This window comes from Pipistrellus hanaki (genome assembly GCF_964339955.1).
Source record: "Pipistrellus hanaki genome assembly, chromosome: 9".
In the NCBI taxonomy this organism is placed as follows: domain Eukaryota; kingdom Metazoa; phylum Chordata; class Mammalia; order Chiroptera; family Vespertilionidae; genus Pipistrellus; species Pipistrellus hanaki.
The window spans coordinates 36,736,957-36,750,929 of record NC_140511.1 but is presented as its reverse complement, the minus strand read 5'-3'; the positions used below and the strand labels follow the sequence as shown (position 1 = coordinate 36,750,929).

General features: G+C 36.5%; 1 long non-coding RNA gene across 1 annotated transcript in view; it reads right to left on the bottom strand.

Annotated features, from left to right (window-relative positions):
- Positions 1-13,973, bottom strand: part of LOC311628242 — a 1,314,020-nt gene that overhangs the window by 397,506 nt on the left and 902,541 nt on the right. The window lies entirely within an intron of this gene.

The following is a 13,973-nucleotide window of genomic DNA, read 5'->3' as shown; positions in this document are numbered from 1 at the left end:
GAGGAGAGAAGGCAAGGGGTAGTATCATGCATGAGTGCAAGTCTGTTTGCCCCAGGAATGTTTCATTGGGTCACAGAATTCACTTAAAAGACAAAAATTCCAAGATAAAATTAAGAATTTCCCAGTGGCAATCACGAGGCTTCATATTCCAAGCACTTCACTGGTCAGATGCTCGTGAAGCAAGCTCTGCTAACCTTGACAATAAAGAGCTCTAAGCAATAGATCACAGAGACACCAGGATTTTTTTCTGAATATCGAGTGTTGTACCTGTACCGTGGTTTCCTAATTACTGATATTTGATTTAATCAACTTGACCTCTAAAAGTCCAGTTGATGCTAATTATATGGTTGTAGTTAAAAATTCCAATCATTTCTAACTGTCTTTTTATTAAGTCAAAGGAAGGAAATATTTATTGACTAGCTACTAAATGCCAGCTATTGTTTACCTGTATTTATATTAAATCATCATATCTGCCTTCTAAAGTGACATGATTCCAATTCACTATTAATTCAGTGGCTCTTGAGTTGACCAATCGATGCATATTGATTGCCTACTATGTGTTAGACATTGTGGAAATCCTCCATTCTTGCAATGTGCTGGGTACATAATGTCCTTGAATCCTCATAGCAACTTTGCAAAGTCAGTTTGATGCTTACAGATATTAAGTAACTTGTCCCTGTTTTATAACACAGAAGTATTGAAGGTAGGACTTGAACTTGGGTCTCCAGGAATCTGAGTTATAAGCCTTCCTTCTTAGATAATGTCATTTTTATTAACACACACACACACACACACACACACACACACACCAAAAAAAAAAACAAAAACACACAACAAAAAAGCCAACAAACAAAAAAACAAATAAAAACTATAAAAACTATTGTTTTTATAGTTTTTATTTGTTTATTTGGTTACTTTGGGTACTTCCCCAGTGAATTCTCTGTCATGGTAATCTTTGATTTTGAATATCCTTGCAAGGGTGTTCATGCAGTAAGGACAGGGGATGTGGAGCTCACACCATATTTGGTGTATTTATATGTCTATCTTACTGAAGTGGGTACCTCAATAGCATTCAGTTTCTTGAATACTTATGGGGGCTTTTTACCATATTCTCTGTCTGAATCAACTTCTCCTTTTATTGGTATGGTTTACTTATTCTATAGATTATTTTACTATTAAGTCCCTGTTTGTAAACATCCATGATGCTTTCTTCACACTATAATGCTATAGAAAAACTAAGAGAGTTTATGCAATAAAAAGAAATGTTTGTTCACTGAGTAATTCAGTTCCAGAGTGCTAACCATTGTACCATGGAACCACCACACTGTTTACTGAGTAATTCTACCACACAAAGAACTATCTGTTTTTACTAGTATCTTGTTTACTCCTTCCAACCACTCTATGAATTGGGTGTCATTATTCTCATTTTATCTAAAGAAACTGAGACTCAGAGAAAACATGATCTAACCAAAAATATCTATCGGGTCAACTAAGTACCTACTTTTTGTCAGGTATAGTTAGTCAATGAACATAAGGGAAAATAAAAGAGATATAGCCAATTAGCAACAGATGGGACCCTGAACTCAAAGCTCTCTGGCATCAAAGCACATACTCCTTCTAAAACAGAAGGGTGAATACCATTCATTTTTTTTTAATTTTGCCATTGCAAAGCATGCTGTTATACACATAATAGATGTGCTATAAAATCTGGTCTTAATGACTATTTCCCAAACTCTGATTATTAAACAAAGAGTGCTTTCTTCAGTTTTCAGAGGATGAGTTCAGACTGAGCTATCACAGAAAAACTAATTGAACAGGCATCCTAACGGGGAGGAAATGCCAGCTGCAATTGTCCTTGGATGTCACTGGCTTTAGCACATTGCTAATGAGAGTTCCCGTCATCTGTTTGATAGCCGTGTGGTCCCCTTAGTTTTATGCTCTTCTGTGGCCAGAGACTGTACCCCTAACCCCAGCCAGCTGTCCCTGCAATTTATTCTGCTGATGGTTAGGGAGTCTAAGCCAAAAAGTATGGTTGGAGTCACTTACAACCATAGAACTTCAACACAGAAAAATCTTTAGAGATCATATAGTTTATTCTAACCTTGCATATGACGAAACAGGCAGAGGTTATGGGAATTTTGCAAACATAGGGTCAAGTAGTCACAGAGCCAGGGTTATAACTTGCATCTCTTAGCTACTGTATAAAGTAAACCCAACCTGGCTATCAAACCACAAAGCAGGGTATAGTGTCCTCTTTGCATCTATCAGTGTGCAATTTTAAGATGATACTCTCTGATTAGATCATGGTTTGTAGTTTATAAAGCTCTTTGATCTTCTCAGCAATTTGGGGATATAGTTTGCGAAGTTGCTACAATCTCAACTTCATAGATGTGAAAAAAATGAGATGAAGTGACTTCCATCTGGTTGGATGCCTCACAAAAACCTGTGCTAGAGACATAATTCTCATCCTCTGAATCTTTTCCTATTGTTCTCTCAACATGCTGATAGTGTTGTAATAGTCTGGCTATTGTTAACAGGAAAGAAGTAAAGGGAAGACTAGATGGTATAAAGAACTCTGTCCCCCCATAATAAATAGGGAAGGCAGTTTGGACAGCATATCTTGTCAGTCACACCTAGGAGCAAGTCAGTGGCCAGATTGTGCATGGTCACTGCAAGAGCATGAAATCTGAATATTTAATCTTCCAAACAAAGAAAGATGCTCTCTTGATTTTTACTCTCTTGGTTTTTATTCATATGTGTGGGGCTCCTGCAACTCCCACCCACAGCCATGTGAGATCCATGCAATGAATCAATGGACTTTAGTTAACCTGATTACTAAACTAGACCCGGCTGCAACATAGACCAGAAGCTCTGGACACTGACTGGCCTTGCTTTTGGCTCTGCTGGAACCCCAGCTGCACCTCTTTCAGGACTAGGTTAAGGGCCATGTGACTTTGAAACCCCAGAAATTTAAGTCCATGAAAATAAAGTCTTTTACCACATCTCATTCTCCCATGGGGACTTCTGAAAGTGCTCATTCCAACAGTAGCCCAACAATCTCAAGCCCACTCTTATCTGGGAAATCTGGCAACTCCACCTGAAAATAATATTACTAAAATTTGGAATATAAATTTGCAAAGGTTATGGATCACTGTTCTGCAGAAATATTATGGAACCTTTTGTGATTAGTATGTGACCACACACATGCTAGCCTTCAAGTACTTAGTTAAATATTTATTGAGGATCCACTATCAAACTCATAGTGAGAAGTTACAGGAACAATAATGCAGTTTCAATTTTCCAATGTCTGTTACTCTATTAAAGACCAAAAATACATTCAAAATTAACTTTCACACATGCGAACATTTGACAAGGAATAGATGTGCTGGTAATGTGTGCCACTGAATGAGTACCTCCTCTGTTCAAGGCACTTTTTGTGCATTATCACATATAATACTTAAAACTACTTATAGGTGATAGCTTACCCACTTTGCATTGAAATTCAGAGATTTGGAGGGTCTAATAAAGTTTTTCTTTATCAAGCAACTGGTAAGAGTGAAGCAATAATCCTTTCCAGTGCCCAAACTCTTATCTGCTATCCGTTTCTATAAATTAAATATATAGAAAACAAATGCTGAACTCTGCTATAGAGCATTAAATAATGAAAGGGAAAACATTTATTTAGCATTGTTTTGTTGCGATGTTTATATTTAGAACACTATAAGCAATCAAAATATAAGATCCTTATTTGTCCAACTGATTAACAAAAATACAAGATCACTTCATGACCATTCTATGTCAATGATTCATCCTCTTCATTTTCCAATAGGGTGAAAGATTATTTCACAAAATAAATTTTAAAATATATTTATTGATTTTTTTTTACAGAGAGGAAGGAAGAGAGATAGAGTTAGAAACATCAATGAGAGAGAAACATAAATCAGCTGCCTCCTGCATACCCCCTATTGGGGATGTGCCCGCAACCAATATACATGCCCTTGACAGGAATTGAACCTGGGACCCTTCAGTCTATAGGCCAATGCTCTATCTCCTGAGCCAAAAAGGTTAGGGATAAAATAATTTTATTTATAGTGACCTGGCTTCCTTAACAGTGGAGAAACTGTCAAAGGGACTTATGGCAGGCACAAATATTTATAGTACAAGCATTATGTGTTCTCTTCTTAGCACACAGCTAGACTACATTTTTACATTTTATAACACCTTTTGCAGTATGGTGTGGACATGCGCCTGAGTACTGGTCAATGGGATATGAACAGAAGTAACATAAATCATATCAAAGGTTTTCAAAAAGTGTGTGTGTTCCCTTCATGCCTCTATGCTAGCTTCCCTGGCATCAGGATGCAATAGAAATGAAAGGCCATAGAACCAAAAGGAGATAGAGAGATCTTTGCAAAGAAGAGAACTACTTACAGATCAGAAACATCCACCTCAAGCTCAGCCATTACACATTTTTGGATCAATTTATTATTACAAAACATCTTATGCTAAATAGAGTAAGAATTAGTACTTTGAAGTGAGTTGCTGCCTTAACAAAAATGTAAACTACTATATAAAGGAAAGTGAATTGGACCGAGTGAAAGCTGAGATCCATTTAATTCAGGGATAAAATGCTTGTTAAAGCTCTTATAACTTGAAAGCTGGACCAAAGCATATAAAGAGGAACAGGAGGGAAAATTCTAAAAATTAATGTTAGCTTTCACTTGCCATTATTGAGCAAGGCATTACACAAAAAGGATGAGCTCTACCAAGAATTAGCTGTTTTGAGAGCATAAATGGAAGGAAATGGAGACTCCAGAGAATGTGGGGTCTTACAAAGATGGAAAAGTTATTTGGTTTTTGAAAGTTATTTGATTTTGAAATAGTAGGAATTAAGATTTACAAATTATTTGAGGAATAGAAGCCTATTAAAAGTTGAACAAGGGGATTAAGTCCTCTGGCAAAATAAGAAAAATGATAGAGAAATGAACAAGGGGAGAAAAAGAGAGAGAGGAACATAGAGGTGAGGAGTGGTGTGGGGGAAGCAGAAAATAAATATTCTGACATGAGATCTATGTTTAGGAATTTGGTTGTGTTGCTGACTATGTGTTAACCCAATACTGATAGACACAAATGAATTAAAAGCCTCAAAAGTTCTCAAGGGAATTCATATTGCCCCAAACTCTCATGACCATATACAATAATAGTCCTCAGGTCTCTATGTCTTCACTGACAAGGAGCAGTCTAAAGAGGGTACATTTTTAAAAATTCTCTTCAGATCTCCATTTAGGATACTGAACAAGAAAGAACTTCCGCTGAAACTGGTTTGGCTCAGTGGATAGAGCTTTGGCCTGTGGACTGAAAGGTCCCAGGTTCGATTCTGGTCAAGGGCAAGTACATTGGTTGCAAGCATATCCTTAGTAGGGGCTGTGAAGGAGGCAGCTGTTTCTCTCTCATTGATGTTTCTAGCTCTCTATCCCTCTCTCCATTCCTCTCTGTAAAAAAAAATTAATAAAATATATATTTTAAAAAAAAGAAAGAACTTCCCAGAATTCAGAACCAGAAGCCACATAGAACAATGGCAAGGGAATTATCTCTGAGAGCAAATCCAGTTTCTATTCAAGGGACTTGCTCAACTGCAGAGGTTAATTTGTTCCAGAAGGCTGCTCTAGAAGCGATTTGTTTGAAACCCAAACCATTTTTTCCCATTAGAAATTATGTAAATTGCATTAATCTATTCCACACCCCCATTGATTCCATTTTGACCTTTTTTTATGTACAGTATCTGTCTCATGTAGTTTAATCTATAATTAAACACTTACTTTCTCATATTTATTTAACCATTGTCTACTGATCACTTTTAGTGTTCCTTCCCGAGGTGTCTTACCGGTCAGCATGCATTATCTTTGGGTGTTCATATGTCACCACTTTTCAGTTGCTTGTGATCATTGTTTCTTTCATACCCTTAGCAACATTAGCACTCTTGAGGGCCTCTTTATGTATTAAAATTGTGGTAATAATTGATTTTCCAGCAACAAAAACATTCTCTCCTTTATTTGTTGCCCTTTAGACTTTGTCATGCTCAGGTATCAGCTTGAAAGGACTGTGCATTCAAAAGCCAAAGTTTGGTTCAACAAGGGAGACTTTTTTTTTTCTGTGAACATCTTGATGAAGAACCAAATTGCTGGAGATGTTAGGGGTTCTAGAAAGAAGGTTTGACTGTACCTGCCAAGTAGCATTCCACCAATGGTATGGACCAGGGACCTCTGGGCTTTCCCCATTTGTTCCTTTCCAAAGAAGGGTGTTAACTGCACGCATGCTGACCTGTACCTACCACTGCACATAACGTACCTATATGTGTGTTTCTAGATTTCCAGAAGATAAAAGCCATCATCTGAACCTAACCAATACATTTGTGCACTATCAAAATATCCTGTCTTTGAGATAGATATTTTAATTTGATGGGGGAAAATGGCTAAGACAGCATCAAGGAGCTTTGTTTAAGACTGAGGAGTGGCAAGGTGAATGTTTCCCAGCATCCCAGTAGATGTCACTGGCAAAAAAGTATATAATTTCTGTAAATTCCTTCATTTCTATGTAAACACACTTAAGGATAAACACCATGCACACTTTGTTCATTTATTTAATATATATTAATCAGTTTCCTACTATGTTTAAATTCCCAAGAAAGGTGGAAGGAGAGAATTACTAATGGATGACCACCTAAGTGTAAGGAACTGTACTGGAAATAAAACCACCCTCTCATATCATTTTCTTTCAACTTATGCCCCTTTCCATTTCTGTCTATTAAGTCAGCTGCTTTTCTATGTTTTGAAACAACCTAACCTCTCTTATTTCTCTTCTATATTTTATTTTATTAAAATATATATATATATATATATATATATATATATATATATATATATATATATTATTGCTTTTTTTTACAGAGAGGAAGAGAAAGGGGTAGAGAGTTAGAAACATCGATGAGAGAGAAACATCAACCAGCTGTCTCCTGCACACCCCCACTGGGGATGTGCCCACAACCAATGTACATGCCCTTGACCGGAATCAAACCTGGGACCTTTCAGTCCACAGACCGATGCTCTATCCACTGAGCCAAACTGGTTTCGACTCTCTTCTATATTTTAGATCCAAACTTTTTACTGAGCTACTTCCCCATTTGTCTTTTGAAATATATCTAATGTCCTAAGGACTTCAGAAAGCAAGTCAGTGCTGCATTTAAATTACTTTCTGTTGTTTTGCAATCCTCAATGGTAAAGATATAGGGACAAACTTACACTCACTGATTGATGGGTACCATCAATAAAACCAAAGAAGGCCACTGTAGAAGTATTTTGTTATTTTTGTGGCATGTAAGTTTAAAGTAATAAGGATTTCTAAAATTGATTGCAGGAAATTATTCATAGCTGTTACCTTCCATGCTGTTAAACAGTGCTTAGAAGTGCTTCTACATGCACATGACTGATTAATTACATCGCAAATCTTCCCTGGGATCCCTTATAAATCTTTTGTAAAGTTATTTATTCCTCCTACATACACTGCTCTTAACTAGGAATCCAAATGTTACCTCAAATCAAGAATAAAGATTCTTAATATTGAAGGTGCATCATTGACCATTAGACATAGAATTTTATTGCTGAGTTTATTTCTAACTAGTCGCTAAAGGAACCTTGTGGACCTATTACTCAAACTTGTATATACCATTGCCACTTTTTCTTTTTGCAACATTGTCGTTACCATCTTACATTCATAATTCTTTATTTAAAATAGTGGCTCTAGTCAGGACAATGAGTGATGGTCTGATAGTTAACACATGCCATATAGGGACTTCATAATTCCATTAACATTGGATCTTTACTTATTAATTAATTAGCATTCTTGGATCTAAATTTCACCCAAAACAAATACAACTGTGCACAGGAAACATAGGCAAGAAGGAGACTACTGGCATATATAATAAGAAAGTAATAGAATATCCACTATTCTGTATGCAAACTAGATTATTTCACAAGTAGAAATGGAAAGGAAGAGAAAAAGAGAGAGGGGAGAGTGTGAAAGATGGAGGGAGGGAGAGGGGAGAGAGTGAGAGTGGAGGGAGGAATAAAGGAAGGGAGGGAAGGATGGAGGGAGGAAGATTAAATTTTTAAACTTGAAACATAAGTATGAGGGAAGCAAGCTTGGTGTAGCATAAACTGAAAAGCCATAGGAGGTAGTTCCCACATTATACTCTTTAGCATTCAAGGACTGTGACCTGAGGTAAGATTTTTAAAATCCTCAAGCCTCAATCCCTTCATGAGAAGCCAAATAAGAATAATTATTATTGTGACAATCAAAATGTAAAACATAATTACTATAAAATGTTAGAAATTATGAATAAACATATAGTTATGAAAAAAAAACAGTGAACAGAAACCTAATGCATGTGTCTAAGGGATATTAACCAATGTGTACACACACCTACAGACACACACACACACACACACACACATATATATATACACATATATATATGTATATATGTATATTTGTGTATATATATACAGATAAACCTAGCATGCAAATGTATGTACTGTGTATCCCACCATAAACATAAATCATAATGCTATGTCATGTATGCAGTTACTACTAAAAGAAAGTCCTCCCAAAGGGACTCTTGCAAAACTAATTTCTTCTCCATAAGTCTTTATTTCAATATGATTAAATATTTTTTCAATAATGTTTTCTGCTTTTTCTAGACATGAAAACAATTAGTAAAATCCTCATGATAGAAGATAGAAAATGTACTAAATGCAAACATTAGTGACATGCAGTGCCATAGCCGGGCAAGATTCACACTGCCCTCTAAGGAGGCATGCCCTCCAGAGCCTTCATCCTAGCTTCTTCAGGTCTCTGGTATCGACCTAGCTCCTCATCCCCATTCAAGTTTTCAAAATGACTTCTGCTCCATTTTTGTATGTGGCTTATCTTTTGAAGCACGAACAGTGATATTTTTAGACCTAATCTACATTAGGTATTGGGCTTCATTCACCCAACTTTTGTGGGATATTTGCTTTTGCTTAATTTTGTCACACAAAGCTTTTGGGCCTAAGGTAGATCACACTCACTAATAATAGTAGCATTTGTTCTTTGTGTAGAGTGCTTTTCTTGAATATCTCACACAATATAATAGCAACTCTTCTAATGAGGCAGTCACTATTATTTTCATTTAATAGACGAGGAGATGGAAGCTCAAAATGGGACAAACTACCCAGAATAATTTTTAGATAATTTGGTGGAGCCAAAATTTAACTCCTAGAACGAGCTCAAGAGATGAGCTGTTCCACTAGGAGAATAATCTTGATTCTTCTAATAATTTAAGCTTCAATTTCTACACCTGAAGTGCTCTTGTCAGAGTTAATAAGGTAACTCAGCAAAGTACCCATCACAATGTCAACATGTAGTAAGAACTTTATAAGGTTAACAGTACAGTATTAGTAGTAGCAGCAGTAGTTAACAGTAGTAGTGAGTGGAATCTCATAAATGCTTTACTGGATTCTCATAGTATGTATTCTGACCTAAACATGTCTCATTTATAAGTTATCAAATGAAAAGCAAAGACATAAGTAATCCTAATATAAGATATGCAATTACTTATTAAAACAAAGCACTGGGATTGTCTTCATAAAAGAAAAGAAAACTTAAATAGTTCTTCATGTCTCTTTCTGCCTCGGGCATTTAATGATATTCCATTCACAGGAAACAAAACAATCTCTTTCTACCAATTATGTCCCTGTCTTATAGCTCTCTAGTACCAATTCCAATGTTTTATACAATATTTTGATTTTATAATGTCCTGAATATATATGAGATGTGTGTTCAGAGCAAAGATTGGGTCCATAAGGAAAACAGGAAATTCCATTTTTTTCTGAAATACAACTGTCAGTTGCAAAGGGAGCTCTGAGCTCTTTTGTGATTGGTCCAGGTCATTCTTGTACTTTTATATCCCTTAGCACTAGAAAGGATGCAATCATAGCTAGTAAACTTCTCAAAGCTCCTGCCTGTCCTCCATTTCCTGCCAATGTTTTTTGAATAGTTAATTCAATCAAGCTGTTTTCTTAGACTCAGCACCAAAAGATGTCCTGATATTAGTGAAAAACAGCATGGGTATATGTCAAAGGGAGCCAAACATTTGCTTTTGTAAAGTCAAGAAAGAGTTAAAATGTCTACTTACTGAGAATTCTTCTAGCACTGAGGCATGAATCAAAGCCTTCAAATACGACCTAGTGATGGTATGCTGAGCTCGTCACTTTCTAGCTGGGTGACCTTCACCCAGTTAGGTTCCCTTTCTAAGTCTCAGTGTTTTTATCTGCCAAACAGGCATGATGCTATCAGCCTTTCTTGAAGGCTGTGTAGATTAGATATGTTAGAAGCAAAGCTGTTCAAATGGTGCCACACACATTTGACCCTCAAAAGGCATCAGTTCCCTTCTGCATTGCCCACGTGCCCACCACACAGGGCCATGAGATGAGAAACTCTTGTTGACCAAATAACAACAATAATTAATAATAAGGTTAATAACAGCAGCTAACACTTACACAGTTCTCATCTGTCAACACTTTTCTATGCAATCTATTCAACCCTTACATCAATCAGATGAGGCAACTAGGCATAAGGGCTAAGTAAATTTCCCCAGGCCACACAGACAGACAATGAAAGAGCTGAAGTTAGACCTACACAATCTGAATTCAGGTACTAAACTTTTATACATGTGACTGGAAATGGTGTTCCAGAAAGATCCCTTGTGCCTAGAACCTATAAGGAGTAAGAAACAGCAATGGAAAGGTAATGGATATAAGCTTTGTATGGCTTCAGTTTTCCTAAATGGACCTTTCCCCGACCCCGCAAGCAAATACCCTGTTATCAACCTGCAACTGCCCTGCTAAGGTCTTTTGCCCAATGAAATATGAAATCATCTAAATGGTTTTTCTTTTCTTTTTTTAAATCCCTAGTATGTCTTACTTTCAACTTCTTGGACTCTCCTTCCTAAATCTGAACCTGCACGTCTGCAAGCTGTTCTTGCTTAAGTATTTTTCTTTTGAAGAATTGTTTGGGATCACATTGCCAGCTTGAACTCTAGCCCTGTCTTTGAGACTGGAGGCTTCTTTGTCCCCTTGACTGCCTATATTATTACAGCTGTGACAAGAAATACGCTGGCTTTCTTCCCTAGTCCTAAAGTACTCAAGTGGATCTTTCAGTTTCAGCCTAATGAGGGATTATTATGCCGTCAAAGTATGACCTTTGACAGGGAGAGTGTCTAGAATTATAAGCTGAAAAAATACCAACTCTTTACTTTTACTTCTTCCTGGGTCACCCCATACAGACATTCCCTTTGTGTCCTGACATCACAAAAGCAGATGCAAGAACATGGTTAATAAGGTAGAGGAAATATGCCTGTTGAGACCAGGAGTCCCCTACTGGCTAAAGTGGCTTTCCAAAGCTGAGAGAAAACTAACGTTGGGAGGAGTTTGGATGTCTCACTCTGTCAAAGAGAACAAGTTATCAGCTTGTGCAATCAACTCAGGCATAATGCCATCCAGTGGGCAGTTCTAGTGAATTCAAACGTTGAAAATATCAGTTTGGCTCTAGTTCTGGATAATCTGTCCTACACACTATGTTCTCAGGGAGGGGCTGCTGGCAGTCACCTTGGGCTGACCAGCTCCAGTTTCTTTAAATGGACCTTTTCTTCCTATGCACAGACCCTGTTACCAACATGTATATGCCCTGCTGAGGTGTTTTGCTCACAAAAGTATAAATTGATTCAAAAAGCCTTCAGTTTTCCTTCTTTTTGTTAACCCCTCGCAGATCTTGCTTTTAATTTGACATGGGAGGATCCATCTCTTATTGAAAAGAATGGAAAAACAACAACAACAAAAACAAAACAAAACAAAACAAACAAACAAAAACTAAAATTCTGGGTCCCAGACATGTTAGGGCGAGATTTGGAGGAAATACCCTGTTCCATCGGGAAAAGGCAAATGGGTAAGATACTAGGTCAGGTTGAGTAAAGATAAATCCAAGTCCTAGTAAGTAGTAATTCTGAGGTTTGAAGAGAAACCTACTACCCAGGAGAGTCATATTGTCATAAGATACTGGCTGGTAGGGTTGCCAGATTAAACAAAAATATAGGATGACAGTTGGATTTGATTTTCATAGAAAAAACAAATAGCATATCAGTATAACTATGTCCCAAATACTACATGGACATACTTATTCTTAAAAGACATTTGTCTTTTATCTTAAATTCAAATTTATCTGATTGCCCTGTGCTTGGATTTTGCTAAGAAATCCATTGGACAGCAGTATTTCCATGCAAAAATTCCTTCCAGCATTTCTCAGTACAATGATACTTTCTTTTTCTGAATCCATAGAAAATTTAAATCAAGAGTTTGTGAGGCCCTGGCCAAGCAGTTCTATTGATTAAAGTGTTGCCTTGATATGCCAAGGCTGTGGATTCAATTTCTGGCCAGGGCACATACAAGAATCAACCAATGGCCAGAGTGGTGTGGCTGTGGGGTAGGGCATCTTCCCCTGCACCAAGAAGTCACCATTTGATTTCCGGTCAGGGCACATGTCCTGGGTTGCTCACTCGATCCTCAATAGAAGGCATGTAAGAGACAGCTGACCAATAATTCTCTCTCATCATTGACGATCTATCTCTTTTCCCCTCTTCCTTCCTCTCTAAAAATCAATAAAAACATTTTAAAAGAACAAATATTTTTCTATATTGTTTAAAAATATTAATTTATTATTAGGTATGCAATTCATTTTTAGATATGCAATCCATCCAATGAGAGTTTTAAGTCTCCTTTATAAATGAGGAAGGTCAAGTGAGATATGAAAATTTAAACAACAGATTGGGAGCAGGAAAAGAGCTTGAATTTCAGCCTTCTGACTTGCTTTTCAACAAATACTGCTTTATCTACTGTCCTTATGAGGTCTTCCCTGATATTCCAAAGTCAAATTGATATTTCTCTCTATTAGCCCCTGCAATTCTCAGTATTACTCATGCAATGCCTTTTGTAGCAATGGTAGGCACTGTATGCATTTGTACATATTGCATCCCTGATGGATTGGTAGCCTCTGTGATTAATGGCTATCTCATTATTCATCTTTATGAGACTCACAGTTATCCCAGCATAAAACTGGTGGTGCTCATTACATGGTTGTTAAAGAAAGGAAGAGTAATTATTAACTTCTCAGCTATACATCTCCATTTTAAAGTGAACAACAATTTCCTATATGACTCAAAAATTTAAAATTTAAAATTTCATTATAAAATTGTTATCTGTCATATAAAATAACCTAAAGAAACAAAAATCTTCAATTAAATAAAGAAGTGTTTAAATGATAAAAGAAGTATGTGTGTGCTTTTTGGTCGCACATAACCATTTTATCATTTTCTGTTCTTTTTTTCTCTCAGAAGATTCATTCTTAATTATTTGTATTCAAATTAAAAAGTATATCCAGCTAATGGAGCCTGTTATCTTGAGGTAGATTTTATGTTGTCCATACTTTATTATTCTATCCCTTATAATCCAGGTTGCTTTCAGAAAGCCATTTGTGTTGGCAGAAGGTACTTTTCTATGTATTTTTTCTTATTGGTTCTTTTCAAGCTCATACGTGTTTCCTGGTTTTCTGATGTCTTTTGCATTTTCTTATCTCCAAATGATTGTTCTTATAACTGCTCCATAGTTTTCTATCATTCCTAAAATGAATAACTGTTTTTCTACTATGCTATTCATTATCCATTGTCTTACTTCATTAACTTATTAAAGTCAATTTGATAGTTATGCAACATATTACATTCAATTTGTCACTGTGACTCATTTGATTCTTTTTCATGACTCACATATTCTTGGTGCTTTAAGTATTCCAAATGCTTTTCTCCTGGTACAGGGGAAAAAAAGCAAAAT